General features: G+C 36.2%; 29 non-coding genes across 29 annotated transcripts; all 29 read right to left on the reverse strand.

Annotated features, from left to right (window-relative positions):
- Positions 1-204: 204 nt before the first annotated feature.
- Positions 205-276, reverse strand: TRNAH-GUG (transfer RNA histidin (anticodon GUG)). The gene has a single exon. It is a non-coding gene; the product is annotated as a tRNA-His (tRNA).
- An 8-nt stretch (positions 277-284) lies between these two features.
- On the reverse strand, positions 285-357 carry TRNAR-ACG (transfer RNA arginine (anticodon ACG)). Its single transcript has one exon. It is a non-coding gene; the product is annotated as a tRNA-Arg (tRNA).
- A 1,065-nt stretch (positions 358-1,422) lies between these two features.
- TRNAH-GUG (transfer RNA histidin (anticodon GUG)) lies at positions 1,423-1,494 on the reverse strand. The gene has a single exon. It is a non-coding gene; the product is annotated as a tRNA-His (tRNA).
- An 8-nt stretch (positions 1,495-1,502) lies between these two features.
- TRNAR-ACG (transfer RNA arginine (anticodon ACG)) lies at positions 1,503-1,575 on the reverse strand. Its single transcript has one exon. It is a non-coding gene; the product is annotated as a tRNA-Arg (tRNA).
- Positions 1,576-2,640: 1,065 nt separating this feature from the next.
- TRNAH-GUG (transfer RNA histidin (anticodon GUG)) lies at positions 2,641-2,712 on the reverse strand. The gene has a single exon. It is a non-coding gene; the product is annotated as a tRNA-His (tRNA).
- Positions 2,713-2,720: 8 nt separating this feature from the next.
- TRNAR-ACG (transfer RNA arginine (anticodon ACG)) lies at positions 2,721-2,793 on the reverse strand. The gene has a single exon. It is a non-coding gene; the product is annotated as a tRNA-Arg (tRNA).
- A 1,065-nt stretch (positions 2,794-3,858) lies between these two features.
- TRNAH-GUG (transfer RNA histidin (anticodon GUG)) lies at positions 3,859-3,930 on the reverse strand. The gene has a single exon. It is a non-coding gene; the product is annotated as a tRNA-His (tRNA).
- An 8-nt stretch (positions 3,931-3,938) lies between these two features.
- TRNAH-AUG (transfer RNA histidin (anticodon AUG)) lies at positions 3,939-4,011 on the reverse strand. Its single transcript has one exon. It is a non-coding gene; the product is annotated as a tRNA-His (tRNA).
- Positions 4,012-5,075: 1,064 nt separating this feature from the next.
- TRNAH-GUG (transfer RNA histidin (anticodon GUG)) lies at positions 5,076-5,147 on the reverse strand. Its single transcript has one exon. It is a non-coding gene; the product is annotated as a tRNA-His (tRNA).
- An 8-nt stretch (positions 5,148-5,155) lies between these two features.
- Positions 5,156-5,228, reverse strand: TRNAR-ACG (transfer RNA arginine (anticodon ACG)). The gene has a single exon. It is a non-coding gene; the product is annotated as a tRNA-Arg (tRNA).
- Positions 5,229-6,362: 1,134 nt separating this feature from the next.
- Positions 6,363-6,435, reverse strand: TRNAR-ACG (transfer RNA arginine (anticodon ACG)). The gene has a single exon. It is a non-coding gene; the product is annotated as a tRNA-Arg (tRNA).
- Positions 6,436-7,569: 1,134 nt separating this feature from the next.
- On the reverse strand, positions 7,570-7,642 carry TRNAR-ACG (transfer RNA arginine (anticodon ACG)). The gene has a single exon. It is a non-coding gene; the product is annotated as a tRNA-Arg (tRNA).
- Positions 7,643-8,707: 1,065 nt separating this feature from the next.
- On the reverse strand, positions 8,708-8,779 carry TRNAH-GUG (transfer RNA histidin (anticodon GUG)). The gene has a single exon. It is a non-coding gene; the product is annotated as a tRNA-His (tRNA).
- An 8-nt stretch (positions 8,780-8,787) lies between these two features.
- On the reverse strand, positions 8,788-8,860 carry TRNAR-ACG (transfer RNA arginine (anticodon ACG)). Its single transcript has one exon. It is a non-coding gene; the product is annotated as a tRNA-Arg (tRNA).
- A 1,065-nt stretch (positions 8,861-9,925) lies between these two features.
- TRNAH-GUG (transfer RNA histidin (anticodon GUG)) lies at positions 9,926-9,997 on the reverse strand. The gene has a single exon. It is a non-coding gene; the product is annotated as a tRNA-His (tRNA).
- Positions 9,998-10,005: 8 nt separating this feature from the next.
- TRNAR-ACG (transfer RNA arginine (anticodon ACG)) lies at positions 10,006-10,078 on the reverse strand. Its single transcript has one exon. It is a non-coding gene; the product is annotated as a tRNA-Arg (tRNA).
- A 1,065-nt stretch (positions 10,079-11,143) lies between these two features.
- TRNAH-GUG (transfer RNA histidin (anticodon GUG)) lies at positions 11,144-11,215 on the reverse strand. Its single transcript has one exon. It is a non-coding gene; the product is annotated as a tRNA-His (tRNA).
- Positions 11,216-11,223: 8 nt separating this feature from the next.
- On the reverse strand, positions 11,224-11,296 carry TRNAR-ACG (transfer RNA arginine (anticodon ACG)). The gene has a single exon. It is a non-coding gene; the product is annotated as a tRNA-Arg (tRNA).
- A 1,133-nt stretch (positions 11,297-12,429) lies between these two features.
- TRNAR-ACG (transfer RNA arginine (anticodon ACG)) lies at positions 12,430-12,502 on the reverse strand. The gene has a single exon. It is a non-coding gene; the product is annotated as a tRNA-Arg (tRNA).
- Positions 12,503-13,567: 1,065 nt separating this feature from the next.
- On the reverse strand, positions 13,568-13,639 carry TRNAH-GUG (transfer RNA histidin (anticodon GUG)). The gene has a single exon. It is a non-coding gene; the product is annotated as a tRNA-His (tRNA).
- An 8-nt stretch (positions 13,640-13,647) lies between these two features.
- TRNAR-ACG (transfer RNA arginine (anticodon ACG)) lies at positions 13,648-13,720 on the reverse strand. Its single transcript has one exon. It is a non-coding gene; the product is annotated as a tRNA-Arg (tRNA).
- A 1,065-nt stretch (positions 13,721-14,785) lies between these two features.
- TRNAH-GUG (transfer RNA histidin (anticodon GUG)) lies at positions 14,786-14,857 on the reverse strand. The gene has a single exon. It is a non-coding gene; the product is annotated as a tRNA-His (tRNA).
- Positions 14,858-14,865: 8 nt separating this feature from the next.
- On the reverse strand, positions 14,866-14,938 carry TRNAR-ACG (transfer RNA arginine (anticodon ACG)). The gene has a single exon. It is a non-coding gene; the product is annotated as a tRNA-Arg (tRNA).
- Positions 14,939-16,003: 1,065 nt separating this feature from the next.
- TRNAH-GUG (transfer RNA histidin (anticodon GUG)) lies at positions 16,004-16,075 on the reverse strand. Its single transcript has one exon. It is a non-coding gene; the product is annotated as a tRNA-His (tRNA).
- Positions 16,076-16,083: 8 nt separating this feature from the next.
- On the reverse strand, positions 16,084-16,156 carry TRNAR-ACG (transfer RNA arginine (anticodon ACG)). Its single transcript has one exon. It is a non-coding gene; the product is annotated as a tRNA-Arg (tRNA).
- A 1,064-nt stretch (positions 16,157-17,220) lies between these two features.
- On the reverse strand, positions 17,221-17,292 carry TRNAH-GUG (transfer RNA histidin (anticodon GUG)). The gene has a single exon. It is a non-coding gene; the product is annotated as a tRNA-His (tRNA).
- An 8-nt stretch (positions 17,293-17,300) lies between these two features.
- TRNAR-ACG (transfer RNA arginine (anticodon ACG)) lies at positions 17,301-17,373 on the reverse strand. The gene has a single exon. It is a non-coding gene; the product is annotated as a tRNA-Arg (tRNA).
- A 1,064-nt stretch (positions 17,374-18,437) lies between these two features.
- Positions 18,438-18,509, reverse strand: TRNAH-GUG (transfer RNA histidin (anticodon GUG)). The gene has a single exon. It is a non-coding gene; the product is annotated as a tRNA-His (tRNA).
- An 8-nt stretch (positions 18,510-18,517) lies between these two features.
- On the reverse strand, positions 18,518-18,590 carry TRNAR-ACG (transfer RNA arginine (anticodon ACG)). The gene has a single exon. It is a non-coding gene; the product is annotated as a tRNA-Arg (tRNA).
- Between the last annotated feature and the right edge of the window lie 1,029 nt (positions 18,591-19,619).

The raw sequence follows: 19,619 nt of genomic DNA on the forward strand, positions 1-19,619 counted from the left end.
GTTATATTGCAGTTGCGTTTACAATTTATAATTAGACTTTTAAAGGGGTACCAAGAATTAACACTTTGTTGTGATTTAGTGCAATATTAGATATTTGGCACTATTTACATTGTTTGCATTTTAAATATTGTTTAACTCCGACACTCACATGGCTAACAGTTGGGGTCAAAATGTACTTAGGGCTGAAGAGAAGGAAAATAGAGATGCCGTGACCCGGATTTGAACCGGGGTTGCTGCGGCCACAACGCAGAGTACTAACCACTATACGATCACGGCACAGCGGCCGAGCCAGGTAGGAGTCGAACCTACAATCTTCTGATTCGTAGTCAGACGCGTTATCCATTGCGCCACTGGCCCATGTTTGGATCTAATGGGATCTGCCTCAACAGGAAAAAAAAGATATCCATAATAAAACTAAATTGAGATACAAAAGAAGTGTTTTGCAAAGTTGTTTAATTATTTTATCTTATCACTAAAAGTTTAACCTTTCCTTAAGTATTTCCTTAACTACTTATATGGCACCAACAAATTCCGCAGAGCTGGAATTGAACTAATTCAACTTAAATATACTTTATTAAACAAAAAAAAAAATAAGCTATTGCACAATAACTGCTAAAAGAGATCACAAAACAATCTCTGAGATGCGTTTCACAATTTAACTGAGGAAGCTTTTTTAAGGGGGGAAATGTGTTTCAGAGATTGTTCCAAGTTGGATTCTTGAGTCATATTATATACCAAAATTTGGAAGCACCATGCGGGTTGGGTTGTCTCTAGGCAGGCAGACACCAGAGGCATTTCTGTGAGCTGAATTTCAAGACTCCTGTGCACAAGTGTAATTCTATATGGTATAATTTTATTAAGGTTTTACACTATACACATTTTTCCTGTTTTATTGTATGAATATATTATATGTACATATATGACCTGCCGGAAGTCTGTGCCTAGAGAAAAGGTGGATCTGATACCTATAAATAAGAAGAGGAGAGGGAGTCACCTATTTAAGAGTCCAATGCTTATAAACCAGAGCCAGATTGTGGGCTGTGGTTCATGTGAGTTGCCAATGCCTCTAGATGCTTTACTGCTTTATTAGATTTTTGGCTGTGTTAGTAAGTTGTCTCCACTATTATATCTTTTTCTATTTTTACTTTAGAGTTCAAAAGTTTGTTATTGTGTTTTTTTCTGGGATAATCACATTGTTCAATGTATTAAATCATGGTTGTTATATTGCAGTTGCGTTTACAATTTATAATTAGACTTTTAAAGGGGTACCAAGAATTAACACTTTGTTGTGATTTAGTGCAATATTAGATATTTAGCACTATTTACATTGTTTGCATTTTAAATATTGTTTAACTCCGACACTCACATGGTTAACAGTTGGGGTCAAAATGTACTTAGCGCTGAAGAGAAGGAAAATAGAGATGCCGTGACCCGGATTCGAACCGGGGTTGCTGCGGCCACAACGCAGAGTACTAACCACTATACGATCACGGCACAGCGGCCGAGCCAGGTAGGAGTCGAACCTACAATCTTCTGATTCGTAGTCAGACGCGTTATCCATTGCGCCACTGACCCATGTTTGGATCTACTGGGATCTGCCTCAACAGGAAAAAAAAGATATCCATAATAAAACTAAATTGAGATACAAAAGAAGTGTTTTGCAAAGTTGTTTAATTATTTTATCTTATCACTAAAAGTTTAACCTTTCCTTAAGTATTTCCTTAACTACTTATATGGCACCAACAAATTCCGCAGAGCTGGAATTGAACTAATTCAACTTAAATGTACTTTATTAAACCAAAAAAAAAATAAGCTATTGCACAATAACTGCTAAAAGAGATCACAAAACAATCTCTGAGATGCGTTTCACAATTTAACTGAGGAAGCTTTTTTAAGGGGGGAAATGTGTTTCAGAGATTGTTCCAAGTTGGATTCTTGAGTCATATTATATACCAAAATTTGGAAGCACCATGCGGGTTGGGTTGTCTCTAGGCAGGCAGACACCAGAGGCATTTCTGTGAGCTGAATTTCAAGACTCCTGTGCACAAGTGTAATTCTATATGGTATAATTTTATTAAGGTTTTACACTATACACATTTTTCCTGTTTTATTGTATGAATATATTATATGTACATATATGACCTGCCGGAAGTCTGTGCCTAGAGAAAAGGTGGATCTGATACCTATAAATAAGAAGAGGAGAGGGAGTCACCTATTTAAGAGTCCAATGCTTATAAACCAGAGCCAGATTGTGGGCTGTGGTTCATGTGAGTTGCCAATGCCTCTAGATGCTTTACTGCTTTATTAGATTTTTGGCTGTGTTAGTAAGTTGTCTCCACTATTATATCTTTTTCTATTTTTACTTTAGAGTTCAAAAGTTTGTTATTGTGTTTTTTTCTGGGATAATCACATTGTTCAATGTATTAAATCATGGTTGTTATATTGCAGTTGCGTTTACAATTTATAATTAGACTTTTAAAGGGGTACCAAGAATTAACACTTTGTTGTGATTTAGTGCAATATTAGATATTTGGCACTATTTACATTGTTTGCATTTTAAATATTGTTTAACTCCGACACTCACATGGCTAACAGTTGGGGTCAAAATGTACTTAGGGCTGAAGAGAAGGAAAATAGAGATGCCGTGACCCGGATTTGAACCGGGGTTGCTGCGGCCACAACGCAGAGTACTAACCACTATACGATCACGGCACAGCGGCCGAGCCAGGTAGGAGTCGAACCTACAATCTTCTGATTCGTAGTCAGACGCGTTATCCATTGCGCCACTGGCCCATGTTTGGATCTAATGGGATCTGCCTCAACAGGAAAAAAAAGATATCCATAATAAAACTAAATTGAGATACAAAAGAAGTGTTTTGCAAAGTTGTTTAATTATTTTATCTTATCACTAAAAGTTTAACCTTTCCTTAAGTATTTCCTTAACTACTTATATGGCACCAACAAATTCCGCAGAGCTGGAATTGAACTAATTCAACTTAAATGTACTTTATTAAACAAAAAAAAAAATAAGCTATTGCACAATAACTGCTAAAAGAGATCACAAAACAATCTCTGAGATGCGTTTCACAATTTAACTGAGGAAGCTTTTTTAAGGGGGGAAATGTGTTTCAGAGATTGTTCCAAGTTGGATTCTTGAGTCATATTATATACCAAAATTTGGAAGCACCATGCGGGTTGGGTTGTCTCTAGGCAGGCAGACACCAGAGGCATTTCTGTGAGCTGAATTTCAAGACTCCTGTGCACAAGTGTAATTCTATATGGTATAATTTTATTAAGGTTTTACACTATACACATTTTTCCTGTTTTATTGTATGAATATATTATATGTACATATATGACCTGCCGGAAGTCTGTGCCTAGAGAAAAGGTGGATCTGATACCTATAAATAAGAAGAGGAGAGGGAGTCACCTATTTAAGAGTCCAATGCTTATAAACCAGAGCCAGATTGTGGGCTGTGGTTCATGTGAGTTGCCAATGCCTCTAGATGCTTTACTGCTTTATTAGATTTTTGGCTGTGTTAGTAAGTTGTCTCCACTATTATATCTTTTTCTATTTTTACTTTAGAGTTCAAAAGTTTGTTATTGTGTTTTTTTCTGGGATAATCACATTGTTCAATGTATTAAATCATGGTTGTTATATTGCAGTTGCGTTTACAATTTATAATTAGACTTTTAAAGGGGTACCAAGAATTAACACTTTGTTGTGATTTAGTGCAATATTAGATATTTGGCACTATTTACATTGTTTGCATTTTAAATATTGTTTAACTCCGACACTCACATGGCTAACAGTTGGGGTCAAAATGTACTTAGGGCTGAAGAGAAGGAAAATAGAGATGCCGTGACCCGGATTTGAACCGGGGTTGCTGCGGCCACAACGCAGAGTACTAACCACTATACGATCACGGCACAGCGGCCGAGCCAGGTAGGAGTCGAACCTACAATCTTCTGATTCATAGTCAAACGCGTTATCCATTGCGCCACTGGCCCATGTTTGGATCTAATGGGATCTGCCTCAACAGGAAAAAAAAGATATCCATAATAAAACTAAATTGAGATACAAAAGAAGTGTTTTGCAAAGTTGTTTAATTATTTTATCTTATCACTAAAAGTTTAACCTTTCCTTAAGTATTTCCTTAACTACTTATATGGCACCAACAAATTCCGCAGAGCTGGAATTGAACTAATTCAACTTAAATGTACTTTATTAAACAAAAAAAAAATAAGCTATTGCACAATAACTGCTAAAAGAGATCACAAAACAATCTCTGAGATGCGTTTCACAATTTAACTGAGGAAGCTTTTTTAAGGGGGGAAATGTGTTTCAGAGATTGTTCCAAGTTGGATTCTTGAGTCATATTATATACCAAAATTTGGAAGCACCATGCGGGTTGGGTTGTCTCTAGGCAGGCAGACACCAGAGGCATTTCTGTGAGCTGAATTTCAAGACTCCTGTGCACAAGTGTAATTCTATATGGTATAATTTTATTAAGGTTTTACACTATACACATTTTTCCTGTTTTATTGTATGAATATATTATATGTACATATATGACCTGCCGGAAGTCTGTGCCTAGAGAAAAGGTGGATCTGATACCTATAAATAAGAAGAGGAGAGGGAGTCACCTATTTAAGAGTCCAATGCTTATAAACCAGAGCCAGATTGTGGGCTGTGGTTCATGTGAGTTGCCAATGCCTCTAGATGCTTTACTGCTTTATTAGATTTTTGGCTGTGTTAGTAAGTTGTCTCCACTATTATATCTTTTTCTATTTTTACTTTAGAGTTCAAAAGTTTGTTATTGTGTTTTTTTCTGGGATAATCACATTGTTCAATGTATTAAATCATGGTTGTTATATTGCAGTTGCGTTTACAATTTATAATTAGACTTTTAAAGGGGTACCAAGAATTAACACTTTGTTGTGATTTAGTGCAATATTAGATATTTAGCACTATTTACATTGTTTGCATTTTAAATATTGTTTAACTCCGACACTCACATGGTTAACAGTTGGGGTAAAAATGTACTTAGCGCTGAAGAGAAGGAAAATAGAGATGCCGTGACCCGGATTCGAACCGGGGTTGCTGCGGCCACAACGCAGAGTACTAACCACTATACGATCACGGCACAGCGGCCGAGCCAGGTAGGAGTCGAACCTACAATCTTCTGATTCGTAGTCAGACGCGTTATCCATTGCGCCACTGACCCATGTTTGGATCTACTGGGATCTGCCTCAACAGGAAAAAAAAGATATCCATAATAAAACTAAATTGAGATACAAAAGAAGTGTTTTGCAAAGTTGTTTAATTATTTTATCTTATCACTAAAAGTTTAACCTTTCCTTAAGTATTTCCTTAACTACTTATATGGCACCAACAAATTCCGCAGAGCTGGAATTGAACTAATTCAACTTAAATGTACTTTATTAAACAAAAAAAAAAATAAGCTATTGCACAATAACTGCTAAAGGAGATCACAAAACAATCTCTGAGATGCGTTTCACAATTTAACTGAGGAAGCTTTTTTAAGGGGGGAAATGTGTTTCAGAGATTGTTCCAAGTTGGATTCTTGAGTCATATTATATACCAAAATTTGGAAGCACCATGCGGGTTGGGTTGTCTCTAGACAGGCAGACACCAGAGGCATTTCTGTGAGCTGAATTTCAAGACTCCTGTGCACAAGTGTAATTCTATATGGTATAATTTTATTAAGGTTTTACACTATACACATTTTTCCTGTTTTATTGTATGAATATATTATATGTACATATATGACCTGCCGGAAGTCTGTGCCTAGAGAAAAGGTGGATCTGATACCTATAAATAAGAAGAGGAGAGGGAGTCACCTATTTAAGAGTCCAATGCTTATAAACCAGAGCCAGATTGTGGGCTGTGGTTCATGTGAGTTGCCAATGCCTCTAGATGCTTTACTGCTTTATTAGATTTTTGGCTGTGTTAGTAAGTTGTCTCCACTATTATATCTTTTTCTATTTTTACTTTAGAGTTCAAAAGTTTGTTATTGTGTTTTTTTCTGGGATAATCACATTGTTCAATGTATTAAATCATGGTTGTTATATTGCAGTTGCGTTTACAATTTATAATTAGACTTTTAAAGGGGTACCAAGAATTAACACTTTGTTGTGATTTAGTGCAATATTAGATATTTGGCACTATTTACATTGTTTGCATTTTAAATATTGTTTAACTCCGACACTCACATGGCTAACAGTTGGGGTCAAAATGTACTTAGGGCTGAAGAGAAGGAAAATAGAGATGCCGTGACCTGGATTTGCTGCGGCCACAACGCAGAGTACTAACCACTATACGATCACGGCACAGCGGCCGAGCCAGGTAGGAGTCGAACCTACAATCTTCTGATTCGTAGTCAGACGCGTTATCCATTGCGCCACTGGCCCATGTTTGGATCTAATGGGATCTGCCTCAAAAGGAAAAAAAAGATATCCATAATAAAACTAAATTGAGATACAAAAGAAGTGTTTTGCAAAGTTGTTTAATTATTTTATCTTATCACTAAAAGTTTAACCTTTCCTTAAGTATTTCCTTAACTACTTATATGGCACCAACAAATTCCGCAGAGCTGGAATTGAACTAATTCAACTTAAATGTACTTTATTAAACAAAACAAAAAATAAGCTATTGCACAATAACTGCTAAAAGAGATCACAAAACAATCTCTGAGATGCGTTTCACAATTTAACTGAGGAAGCTTTTTTAAGGGGGGAAATGTGTTTCAGAGATTGTTCCAAGTTGGATTCTTGAGTCATATTATATACCAAAATTTGGAAGCACCATGCGGGTTGGGTTGTCTCTAGGCAGGCAGACACCAGAGGCATTTCTGTGAGCTGAATTTCAAGACTCCTGTGCACAAGTGTAATTCTATATGGTATAATTTTATTAAGGTTTTACACTATACACATTTTTCCTGTTTTATTGTATGAATATATTATATGTACATATATGACCTGCCGGAAGTCTGTGCCTAGAGAAAAGGTGGATCTGATACCTATAAATAAGAAGAGGAGAGGGAGTCACCTATTTAAGAGTCCAATGCTTATAAACCAGAGCCAGATTGTGGGCTGTGGTTCATGTGAGTTGCCAATGCCTCTAGATGCTTTACTGCTTTATTAGATTTTTGGCTGTGTTAGTAAGTTGTCTCCACTATTATATCTTTTTCTATTTTTACTTTAGAGTTCAAAAGTTTGTTATTGTGTTTTTTTCTGGGATAATCACATTGTTCAATGTATTAAATCATGGTTGTTATATTGCAGTTGCGTTTACAATTTATAATTAGACTTTTAAAGGGGTACCAAGAATTAACACTTTGTTGTGATTTAGTGCAATATTAGATATTTGGCACTATTTACATTGTTTGCATTTTAAATATTGTTTAACTCCGACACTCACATGGCTAACAGTTGGGGTCAAAATGTACTTAGGGCTGAAGAGAAGGAAAATAGAGATGCCGTGACCTGGATTTGCTGCGGCCACAACGCAGAGTACTAACCACTATACGATCACGGCACAGCGGCCGAGCCAGGTAGGAGTCGAACCTACAATCTTCTGATTCGTAGTCAGACGCGTTATCCATTGCGCCACTGGCCCATGTTTGGATCTAATGGGATCTGCCTCAAAAGGAAAAAAAAGATATCCATAATAAAACTAAATTGAGATACAAAAGAAGTGTTTTGCAAAGTTGTTTAATTATTTTATCTTATCACTAAAAGTTTAACCTTTCCTTAAGTATTTCCTTAACTACTTATATGGCACCAACAAATTCCGCAGAGCTGGAATTGAACTAATTCAACTTAAATGTACTTTATTAAACAAAACAAAAAATAAGCTATTGCACAATAACTGCTAAAAGAGATCACAAAACAATCTCTGAGATGCGTTTCACAATTTAACTGAGGAAGCTTTTTTAAGGGGGGAAATGTGTTTCAGAGATTGTTCCAAGTTGGATTCTTGAGTCATATTATATACCAAAATTTGGAAGCACCATGCGGGTTGGGTTGTCTCTAGGCAGGCAGACACCAGAGGCATTTCTGTGAGCTGAATTTCAAGACTCCTGTGCACAAGTGTAATTCTATATGGTATAATTTTATTAAGGTTTTACACTATACACATTTTTCCTGTTTTATTGTATGAATATATTATATGTACATATATGACCTGCCGGAAGTCTGTGCCTAGAGAAAAGGTGGATCTGATACCTATAAATAAGAAGAGGAGAGGGAGTCACCTATTTAAGAGTCCAATGCTTATAAACCAGAGCCAGATTGTGGGCTGTGGTTCATGTGAGTTGCCAATGCCTCTAGATGCTTTACTGCTTTATTAGATTTTTGGCTGTGTTAGTAAGTTGTCTCCACTATTATATCTTTTTCTATTTTTACTTTAGAGTTCAAAAGTTTGTTATTGTGTTTTTTTCTGGGATAATCACATTGTTCAATGTATTAAATCATGGTTGTTATATTGCAGTTGCGTTTACAATTTATAATTAGACTTTTAAAGGGGTACCAAGAATTAACACTTTGTTGTGATTTAGTGCAATATTAGATATTTAGCACTATTTACATTGTTTGCATTTTAAATATTGTTTAACTCCGACACTCACATGGTTAACAGTTGGGGTCAAAATGTACTTAGCGCTGAAGAGAAGGAAAATAGAGATGCCGTGACCCGGATTCGAACCGGGGTTGCTGCGGCCACAACGCAGAGTACTAACCACTATACGATCACGGCACAGCGGCCGAGCCAGGTAGGAGTCGAACCTACAATCTTCTGATTCGTAGTCAGACGCGTTATCCATTGCGCCACTGACCCATGTTTGGATCTACTGGGATCTGCCTCAACAGGAAAAAAAAGATATCCATAATAAAACTAAATTGAGATACAAAAGAAGTGTTTTGCAAAGTTGTTTAATTATTTTATCTTATCACTAAAAGTTTAACCTTTCCTTAAGTATTTCCTTAACTACTTATATGGCACCAACAAATTCCGCAGAGCTGGAATTGAACTAATTCAACTTAAATGTACTTTATTAAACAAAAAAAAAAATAAGCTATTGCACAATAACTGCTAAAAGAGATCACAAAACAATCTCTGAGATGCGTTTCACAATTTAACTGAGGAAGCTTTTTTAAGGGGGGAAATGTGTTTCAGAGATTGTTCCAAGTTGGATTCTTGAGTCATATTATATACCAAAATTTGGAAGCACCATGCGGGTTGGGTTGTCTCTAGGCAGGCAGACACCAGAGGCATTTCTGTGAGCTGAATTTCAAGACTCCTGTGCACAAGTGTAATTCTATATGGTATAATTTTATTAAGGTTTTACACTATACACATTTTTCCTGTTTTATTGTATGAATATATTATATGTACATATATGACCTGCCGGAAGTCTGTGCCTAGAGAAAAGGTGGATCTGATACCTATAAATAAGAAGAGGAGAGGGAGTCACCTATTTAAGAGTCCAATGCTTATAAACCAGAGCCAGATTGTGGGCTGTGGTTCATGTGAGTTGCCAATGCCTCTAGATGCTTTACTGCTTTATTAGATTTTTGGCTGTGTTAGTAAGTTGTCTCCACTATTATATCTTTTTCTATTTTTACTTTAGAGTTCAAAAGTTTGTTATTGTGTTTTTTTCTGGGATAATCACATTGTTCAATGTATTAAATCATGGTTGTTATATTGCAGTTGCGTTTACAATTTATAATTAGACTTTTAAAGGGGTACCAAGAATTAACACTTTGTTGTGATTTAGTGCAATATTAGATATTTAGCACTATTTACATTGTTTGCATTTTAAATATTGTTTAACTCCGACACTCACATGGTTAACAGTTGGGGTCAAAATGTACTTAGCGCTGAAGAGAAGGAAAATACTGATGCCGTGACCCGGATTCGAACCGGGGTTGCTGCGGCCACAACGCAGAGTACTAACCACTATACGATCACGGCACAGCGGCCGAGCCAGGTAGGAGTCGAACCTACAATCTTCTGATTCGTAGTCAGACGCGTTATCCATTGCGCCACTGACCCATGTTTGGATCTAATGGGATCTGCCTCAACAGGAAAAAAAAGATATCCATAATAAAACTAAATTGAGATACAAAAGAAGTGTTTTGCAAAGTTGTTTAATTATTTTATCTTATCACTAAAAGTTTAACCTTTCCTTAAGTATTTCCTTAACTACTTATATGGCACCAACAAATTCCGCAGAGCTGGAATTGAACTAATTCAACTTAAATGTACTTTATTAAACAAAACAAAAAATAAGCTATTGCACAATAACTGCTAAAAGAGATCACAAAACAATCTCTGAGATGCGTTTCACAATTTAACTGAGGAAGCTTTTTTAAGGGGGGAAATGTGTTTCAGAGATTGTTCCAAGTTGGATTCTTGAGTCATATTATATACCAAAATTTGGAAGCACCATGCGGGTTGGGTTGTCTCTAGGCAGGCAGACACCAGAGGCATTTCTGTGAGCTGAATTTCAAGACTCCTGTGCACAAGTGTAATTCTATATGGTATAATTTTATTAAGGTTTTACACTATACACATTTTTCCTGTTTTATTGTATGAATATATTATATGTACATATATGACCTGCCGGAAGTCTGTGCCTAGAGAAAAGGTGGATCTGATACCTATAAATAAGAAGAGGAGAGGGAGTCACCTATTTAAGAGTCCAATGCTTATAAACCAGAGCCAGATTGTGGGCTGTGGTTCATGTGAGTTGCCAATGCCTCTAGATGCTTTACTGCTTTATTAGATTTTTGGCTGTGTTAGTAAGTTGTCTCCACTATTATATCTTTTTCTATTTTTACTTTAGAGTTCAAAAGTTTGTTATTGTGTTTTTTTCTGGGATAATCACATTGTTCAATGTATTAAATCATGGTTGTTATATTGCAGTTGCGTTTACAATTTATAATTAGACTTTTAAAGGGGTACCAAGAATTAACACTTTGTTGTGATTTAGTGCAATATTAGATATTTGGCACTATTTACATTGTTTGCATTTTAAATATTGTTTAACTCCGACACTCACATGGTTAACAGTTGGGGTCAAAATGTACTTAGCGCTGAAGAGAAGGAAAATAGGGATGCCGTGACCCGGATTCGAACCGGGGTTGCTGCAGCCACAACGCAGAGTACTAACCACTATACGATCACGGCACAGCGGCCGAGCCAGGTAGGAGTCGAACCTACAATCTTCTGATTCGTAGTCAGACGCGTTATCCATTGCGCCACTGGCCCATGTTTGGATCTAATGGGATCTGCCTCAACAGGAAAAAAAAGATATCCATAATAAAACTAAATTGAGATACAAAAGAAGTGTTTTGCAAAGTTGTTTAATTATTTTATCTTATCACTAAAAGTTTAACCTTTCCTTAAGTATTTCCTTAACTACTTATATGGCACCAACAAATTCCGCAGAGCTGGAATTGAACTAATTCAACTTAAATGTACTTTATTAAACAAAAAAAAAATAAGCTATTGCACAATAACTGCTAAAAGAGATCACAAAACAATCTCTGAGATGCGTTTCACAATTTAACTGAGGAAGCTTTTTTAAGGGGGGAAATGTGTTTCAGAGATTGTTCCAAGTTGGATTCTTGAGTCATATTATATACCAAAATTTGGAAGCACCATGCGGGTTGGGTTGTCTCTAGGCAGGCAGACACCAGAGGCATTTCTGTGAGCTGAATTTCAAGACTCCTGTGCACAAGTGTAATTCTATATGGTATAATTTTATTAAGGTTTTACACTATACACATTTTTCCTGTTTTATTGTATGAATATATTATATGTACATATATGACCTGCCGGAAGTCTGTGCCTAGAGAAAAGGTGGATCTGATACCTATAAATAAGAAGAGGAGAGGGAGTCACCTATTTAAGAGTCCAATGCTTATAAACCAGAGCCAGATTGTGGGCTGTGGTTCATGTGAGTTGCCAATGCCTCTAGATGCTTTACTGCTTTATTAGATTTTTGGCTGTGTTAGTAAGTTGTCTCCACTATTATATCTTTTTCTATTTTTACTTTAGAGTTCAAAAGTTTGTTATTGTGTTTTTTTCTGGGATAATCACATTGTTCAATGTATTAAATCATGGTTGTTATATTGCAGTTGCGTTTACAATTTATAATTAGACTTTTAAAGGGGTACCAAGAATTAACACTTTGTTGTGATTTAGTGCAATATTAGATATTTGGCACTATTTACATTGTTTGCATTTTAAATATTGTTTAACTCCGACACTCACATGGCTAACAGTTGGGGTCAAAATGTACTTAGGGCTGAAGAGAAGGAAAATAGAGATGCCGTGACCTGGATTTGCTGCGGCCACAACGCAGAGTACTAACCACTATACGATCACGGCACAGCGGCCGAGCCAGGTAGGAGTCGAACCTACAATCTTCTGATTCGTAGTCAGACGCGTTATCCATTGCGCCACTGGCCCATGTTTGGATCTAATGGGATCTGCCTCAAAAGGAAAAAAAAGATATCCATAATAAAACTAAATTGAGATACAAAAGAAGTGTTTTGCAAAGTTGTTTAATTATTTTATCTTATCACTAAAAGTTTAACCTTTCCTTAAGTATTTCCTTAACTACTTATATGGCACCAACAAATTCCGCAGAGCTGGAATTGAACTAATTCAACTTAAATGTACTTTATTAAACAAAACAAAAAATAAGCTATTGCACAATAACTGCTAAAAGAGATCACAAAACAATCTCTGAGATGCGTTTCACAATTTAACTGAGGAAGCTTTTTTAAGGGGGGAAATGTGTTTCAGAGATTGTTCCAAGTTGGATTCTTGAGTCATATTATATACCAAAATTTGGAAGCACCATGCGGGTTGGGTTGTCTCTAGGCAGGCAGACACCAGAGGCATTTCTGTGAGCTGAATTTCAAGACTCCTGTGCACAAGTGTAATTCTATATGGTATAATTTTATTAAGGTTTTACACTATACACATTTTTCCTGTTTTATTGTATGAATATATTATATGTACATATATGACCTGCCGGAAGTCTGTGCCTAGAGAAAAGGTGGATCTGATACCTATAAATAAGAAGAGGAGAGGGAGTCACCTATTTAAGAGTCCAATGCTTATAAACCAGAGCCAGATTGTGGGCTGTGGTTCATGTGAGTTGCCAATGCCTCTAGATGCTTTACTGCTTTATTAGATTTTTGGCTGTGTTAGTAAGTTGTCTCCACTATTATATCTTTTTCTATTTTTACTTTAGAGTTCAAAAGTTTGTTATTGTGTTTTTTTCTGGGATAATCACATTGTTCAATGTATTAAATCATGGTTGTTATATTGCAGTTGCGTTTACAATTTATAATTAGACTTTTAAAGGGGTACCAAGAATTAACACTTTGTTGTGATTTAGTGCAATATTAGATATTTAGCACTATTTACATTGTTTGCATTTTAAATATTGTTTAACTCCGACACTCACATGGTTAACAGTTGGGGTCAAAATGTACTTAGCGCTGAAGAGAAGGAAAATAGAGATGCCGTGACCCGGATTCGAACCGGGGTTGCTGCGGCCACAACGCAGAGTACTAACCACTATACGATCACGGCACAGCGGCCGAGCCAGGTAGGAGTCGAACCTACAATCTTCTGATTCGTAGTCAGACGCGTTATCCATTGCGCCACTGACCCATGTTTGGATCTACTGGGATCTGCCTCAACAGGAAAAAAAAGATATCCATAATAAAACTAAATTGAGATACAAAAGAAGTGTTTTGCAAAGTTGTTTAATTATTTTATCTTATCACTAAAAGTTTAACCTTTCCTTAAGTATTTCCTTAACTACTTATATGGCACCAACAAATTCCGCAGAGCTGGAATTGAACTAATTCAACTTAAATGTACTTTATTAAACAAAAAAAAAAATAAGCTATTGCACAATAACTGCTAAAAGAGATCACAAAACAATCTCTGAGATGCGTTTCACAATTTAACTGAGGAAGCTTTTTTAAGGGGGGAAATGTGTTTCAGAGATTGTTCCAAGTTGGATTCTTGAGTCATATTATATACCAAAATTTGGAAGCACCATGCGGGTTGGGTTGTCTCTAGGCAGGCAGACACCAGAGGCATTTCTGTGAGCTGAATTTCAAGACTCCTGTGCACAAGTGTAATTCTATATGGTATAATTTTATTAAGGTTTTACACTATACACATTTTTCCTGTTTTATTGTATGAATATATTATATGTACATATATGACCTGCCGGAAGTCTGTGCCTAGAGAAAAGGTGGATCTGATACCTATAAATAAGAAGAGGAGAGGGAGTCACCTATTTAAGAGTCCAATGCTTATAAACCAGAGCCAGATTGTGGGCTGTGGTTCATGTGAGTTGCCAATGCCTCTAGATGCTTTACTGCTTTATTAGATTTTTGGCTGTGTTAGTAAGTTGTCTCCACTATTATATCTTTTTCTATTTTTACTTTAGAGTTCAAAAGTTTGTTATTGTGTTTTTTTCTGGGATAATCACATTGTTCAATGTATTAAATCATGGTTGTTATATTGCAGTTGCGTTTACAATTTATAATTAGACTTTTAAAGGGGTACCAAGAATTAACACTTTGTTGTGATTTAGTGCAATATTAGATATTTAGCACTATTTACATTGTTTGCATTTTAAATATTGTTTAACTCCGACACTCACATGGTTAACAGTTGGGGTCAAAATGTACTTAGCGCTGAAGAGAAGGAAAATACTGATGCCGTGACCCGGATTCGAACCGGGGTTGCTGCGGCCACAACGCAGAGTACTAACCACTATACGATCACGGCACAGCGGCCGAGCCAGGTAGGAGTCGAACCTACAATCTTCTGATTCGTAGTCAGACGCGTTATCCATTGCGCCACTGACCCATGTTTGGATCTAATGGGATCTGCCTCAACAGGAAAAAAAAGATATCCATAATAAAACTAAATTGAGATACAAAAGAAGTGTTTTGCAAAGTTGTTTAATTATTTTATCTTATCACTAAAAGTTTAACCTTTCCTTAAGTATTTCCTTAACTACTTATATGGCACCAACAAATTCCGCAGAGCTGGAATTGAACTAATTCAACTTAAATGTACTTTATTAAACAAAACAAAAAATAAGCTATTGCACAATAACTGCTAAAAGAGATCACAAAACAATCTCTGAGATGCGTTTCACAATTTAACTGAGGAAGCTTTTTTAAGGGGGGAAATGTGTTTCAGAGATTGTTCCAAGTTGGATTCTTGAGTCATATTATATACCAAAATTTGGAAGCACCATGCGGGTTGGGTTGTCTCTAGGCAGGCAGACACCAGAGGCATTTCTGTGAGCTGAATTTCAAGACTCCTGTGCACAAGTGTAATTCTATATGGTATAATTTTATTAAGGTTTTACACTATACACATTTTTCCTGTTTTATTGTATGAATATATTATATGTACATATATGACCTGCCGGAAGTCTGTGCCTAGAGAAAAGGTGGATCTGATACCTATAAATAAGAAGAGGAGAGGGAGTCACCTATTTAAGAGTCCAATGCTTATAAACCAGAGCCAGATTGTGGGCTGTGGTTCATGTGAGTTGCCAATGCCTCTAGATGCTTTACTGCTTTATTAGATTTTTGGCTGTGTTAGTAAGTTGTCTCCACTATTATATCTTTTTCTATTTTTACTTTAGAGTTCAAAAGTTTGTTATTGTGTTTTTTTCTGGGATAATCACATTGTTCAATGTATTAAATCATGGTTGTTATATTGCAGTTGCGTTTACAATTTATAATTAGACTTTTAAAGGGGTACCAAGAATTAACACTTTGTTGTGATTTAGTGCAATATTAGATATTTGGCACTATTTACATTGTTTGCATTTTAAATATTGTTTAACTCCGACACTCACATGGTTAACAGTTGGGGTCAAAATGTACTTAGCGCTGAAGAGAAGGAAAATAGGGATGCCGTGACCCGGATTCGAACCGGGGTTGCTGCAGCCACAACGCAGAGTACTAACCACTATACGATCACGGCACAGCGGCCGAGCCAGGTAGGAGTCGAACCTACAATCTTCTGATTCGTAGTCAGACGCGTTATCCATTGCGCCACTGGCCCATGTTTGGATCTAATGGGATCTGCCTCAACAGGAAAAAAAAGATATCCATAATAAAACTAAATTGAGATACAAAAGAAGTGTTTTGCAAAGTTGTTTAATTATTTTATCTTATCACTAAAAGTTTAACCTTTCCTTAAGTATTTCCTTAACTACTTATATGGCACCAACAAATTCCGCAGAGCTGGAATTGAACTAATTCAACTTAAATGTACTTTATTAAACAAAAAAAAAATAAGCTATTGCACAATAACTGCTAAAAGAGATCACAAAACAATCTCTGAGATGCGTTTCACAATTTAACTGAGGAAGCTTTTTTAAGGGGGGAAATGTGTTTCAGAGATTGTTCCAAGTTGGATTCTTGAGTCATATTATATACCAAAATTTGGAAGCACCATGCGGGTTGGGTTGTCTCTAGGCAGGCAGACACCAGAGGCATTTCTGTGAGCTGAATTTCAAGACTCCTGTGCACAAGTGTAATTCTATATGGTATAATTTTATTAAGGTTTTACACTATACACATTTTTCCTGTTTTATTGTATGAATATATTATATGTACATATATGACCTGCCGGAAGTCTGTGCCTAGAGAAAAGGTGGATCTGATACCTATAAATAAGAAGAGGAGAGGGAGTCACCTATTTAAGAGTCCAATGCTTATAAACCAGAGCCAGATTGTGGGCTGTGGTTCATGTGAGTTGCCAATGCCTCTAGATGCTTTACTGCTTTATTAGATTTTTGGCTGTGTTAGTAAGTTGTCTCCACTATTATATCTTTTTCTATTTTTACTTTAGAGTTCAAAAGTTTGTTATTGTGTTTTTTTCTGGGATAATCACATTGTTCAATGTATTAAATCATGGTTGTTATATTGCAGTTGCGTTTACAATTTATAATTAGACTTTTAAAGGGGTACCAAGAATTAACACTTTGTTGTGATTTAGTGCAATATTAGATATTTGGCACTATTTACATTGTTTGCATTTTAAATATTGTTTAACTCCGACACTCACATGGTTAACAGTTGGGGTCAAAATGTACTTAGCGCTGAAGAGAAGGAAAATAGAGATGCCGTGACCCGGATTTGAACCGGGGTTGCTGCGGCCACAACGCAGAGTACTAACCACTATACGATCACGGCACAGCAGCCGAGCCAGGTAGGAGTCGAACCTACAATCTTCTGATTCGTAGTCAGACGCGTTATCCATTGCGCCACTGGCCCATGTTTGGATCTAATGGGATCTGCCTCAACAGGAAAAAAAAGATATCCATAATAAAACTAAATTGAGATACAAAAGAAGTGTTTTGCAAAGTTGTTTAATTATTTTATCTTATCACTAAAAGTTTAACCTTTCCTTAAGTATTTCCTTAACTACTTATATGGCACCAACAAATTCCGCAGAGCTGGAATTGAACTAATTCAACTTAAATGTACTTTATTAAACAAAAACAAAATAAGCTATTGCACAATAACTGCTAAAAGAGATCACGAAACAATCTCTGAGATGCGTTTCACAATTTAACTGAGGAAGCTTTTTTAAGGGGGGAAATGTGTTTCAGAGATTGTTCCAAGTTGGATTCTTGAGTCATATTATATACCAAAATTTGGAAGCACCATGCGGGTTGGGTTGTCTCTAGGCAGGCAGACACCAGAGGCATTTCTGTGAGCTGAATTTCAAGACTCCTGTGCACAAGTGTAATTCTATATGGTATAATTGTATTAAGGTTTTACACTATACACATTGTTCCTGTTTTATTGTATGAATATATTATATGTACATATATGACCTGCCGGAAGTCTGTGCCTAGAGAAAAGGTGGATCTGATACCTATAAATAAGAAGAGGAGAGGGAGTCACCTATTTAAGAGTCCAATGCTTATAAACCAGAGCCAGATTGTGGGCTGTGGTTCATGTGAGTTGCCAATGCATCTAGATGCTTTACTGCTTTATTAGATTTTTGGCTGTGTTAGTAAGTTGTCTCCACTATTATATCTTTTTCTATTTTTACTTTAGAGTTCAAAAGTTTGTTATTGTGTTTTTTTCTGGGATAATCACATTGTTCAATGTATTAAATCATGGTTGTTATATTGCAGTTGCGTTTACAATTTATAATTAGACTTTTAAAGGGGTACCAAGAATTAACACTTTGTTGTGATTTAGTGCAATATTAGATATTTGGCACTATTTACATTGTTTGCATTTTAAATATTGTTTAACTCCGACACTCACATGGTTAACAGTTGGGGTCAAAATGTACTTAGCGCTGAAGAGAAGGAAAATAGAGATGCCGTGACCCGGATTCGAACCGGGGTTGCTGCGGCCACAACGCAGAGTACTAACCACTATACGATCACGGCACAGCGGCCGAGCCAGGTAGGAGTCGAACCTACAATCTTCTGATTCGTAGTCAGACGCGTTATCCATTGCGCCACTGGCCCATGTTTGCATCTAATGGGATCTGCCTCAACAGGAAAAAAAAGATATCCATAATAAAACTAAATTGAGATACAAAAGAAGTGTTTTGCAAAGTTGTTTAATTATTTTATCTTATCACTAAAAGTTTAACCTTTCCTTAAGTATTTCCTTAACTACTTATATGGCACCAACAAATTCCGCAGAGCTGGAATTGAACTAATTCAACTTAAATGTACTTTATTAAACAAAAACAAAATAAGCTTTGCACAATAACTGCTAAAAGAGATCACAAAACAATCTCTGAGATGCGTTTCACAATTTAACTGAGGAAGCTTTTTTAAGGGGGGAAATGTGTTTCAGAGATTGTTCCAAGTTGGATTCTTGAGTCATATTATATACCAAAATTTGGAAGCACCATGCGGGTTGGGTTGTCTCTAGGCAGGCAGACACCAGAGGCATTTCTGTGAGCTGAATTTCAAGACTCCTGTGCACAAGTGTAATTCTATATGGTATAATTTTATTAAGGTTTTACACTATACACATTTTTCCTGTTTTATTGTATGAATATATTATATGTACATATATGACCTGCCGGAAGTCTGTGCCTAGAGAAAAGGTGGATCTGATACCTATAAATAAGAAGAGGAGAGGGAGTCACCTATTTAAGAGTCCAATGCTTATAAACCAGAGCCAGATTGTGGGCTGTGGTTCATGTGAGTTGCCAATGCCTCTAGATGCTTTACTGCTTTATTAGATTTTTGGCTGTGTTAGTAAGTTGTCTCCACTATTATATCTTTTTCTATTTTTACTTTAGAGTTCAAAAGTTTGTTATTGTGTTTTTTTCTGGGATAATCACATTGTTCAATGTATTAAATCATGGTTGTTATATTGCAGTTGCGTTTACAATTTATAATTAGACTTTTAAAGGGGTACCAAGAATTAACACTTTGTTGTGATTTAGTGCAATATTAGATATTTGGCACTATTTACATTGTTTGCATTTTAAATATTGTTTAACTCCGACACTCACATGGTTAACAGTTGGGGTCAAA

This window comes from Pelobates fuscus, chromosome 3, assembly GCF_036172605.1.
Source record: "Pelobates fuscus isolate aPelFus1 chromosome 3, aPelFus1.pri, whole genome shotgun sequence".
Taxonomy (NCBI): Eukaryota; Metazoa; Chordata; class Amphibia; order Anura; family Pelobatidae; genus Pelobates; species Pelobates fuscus.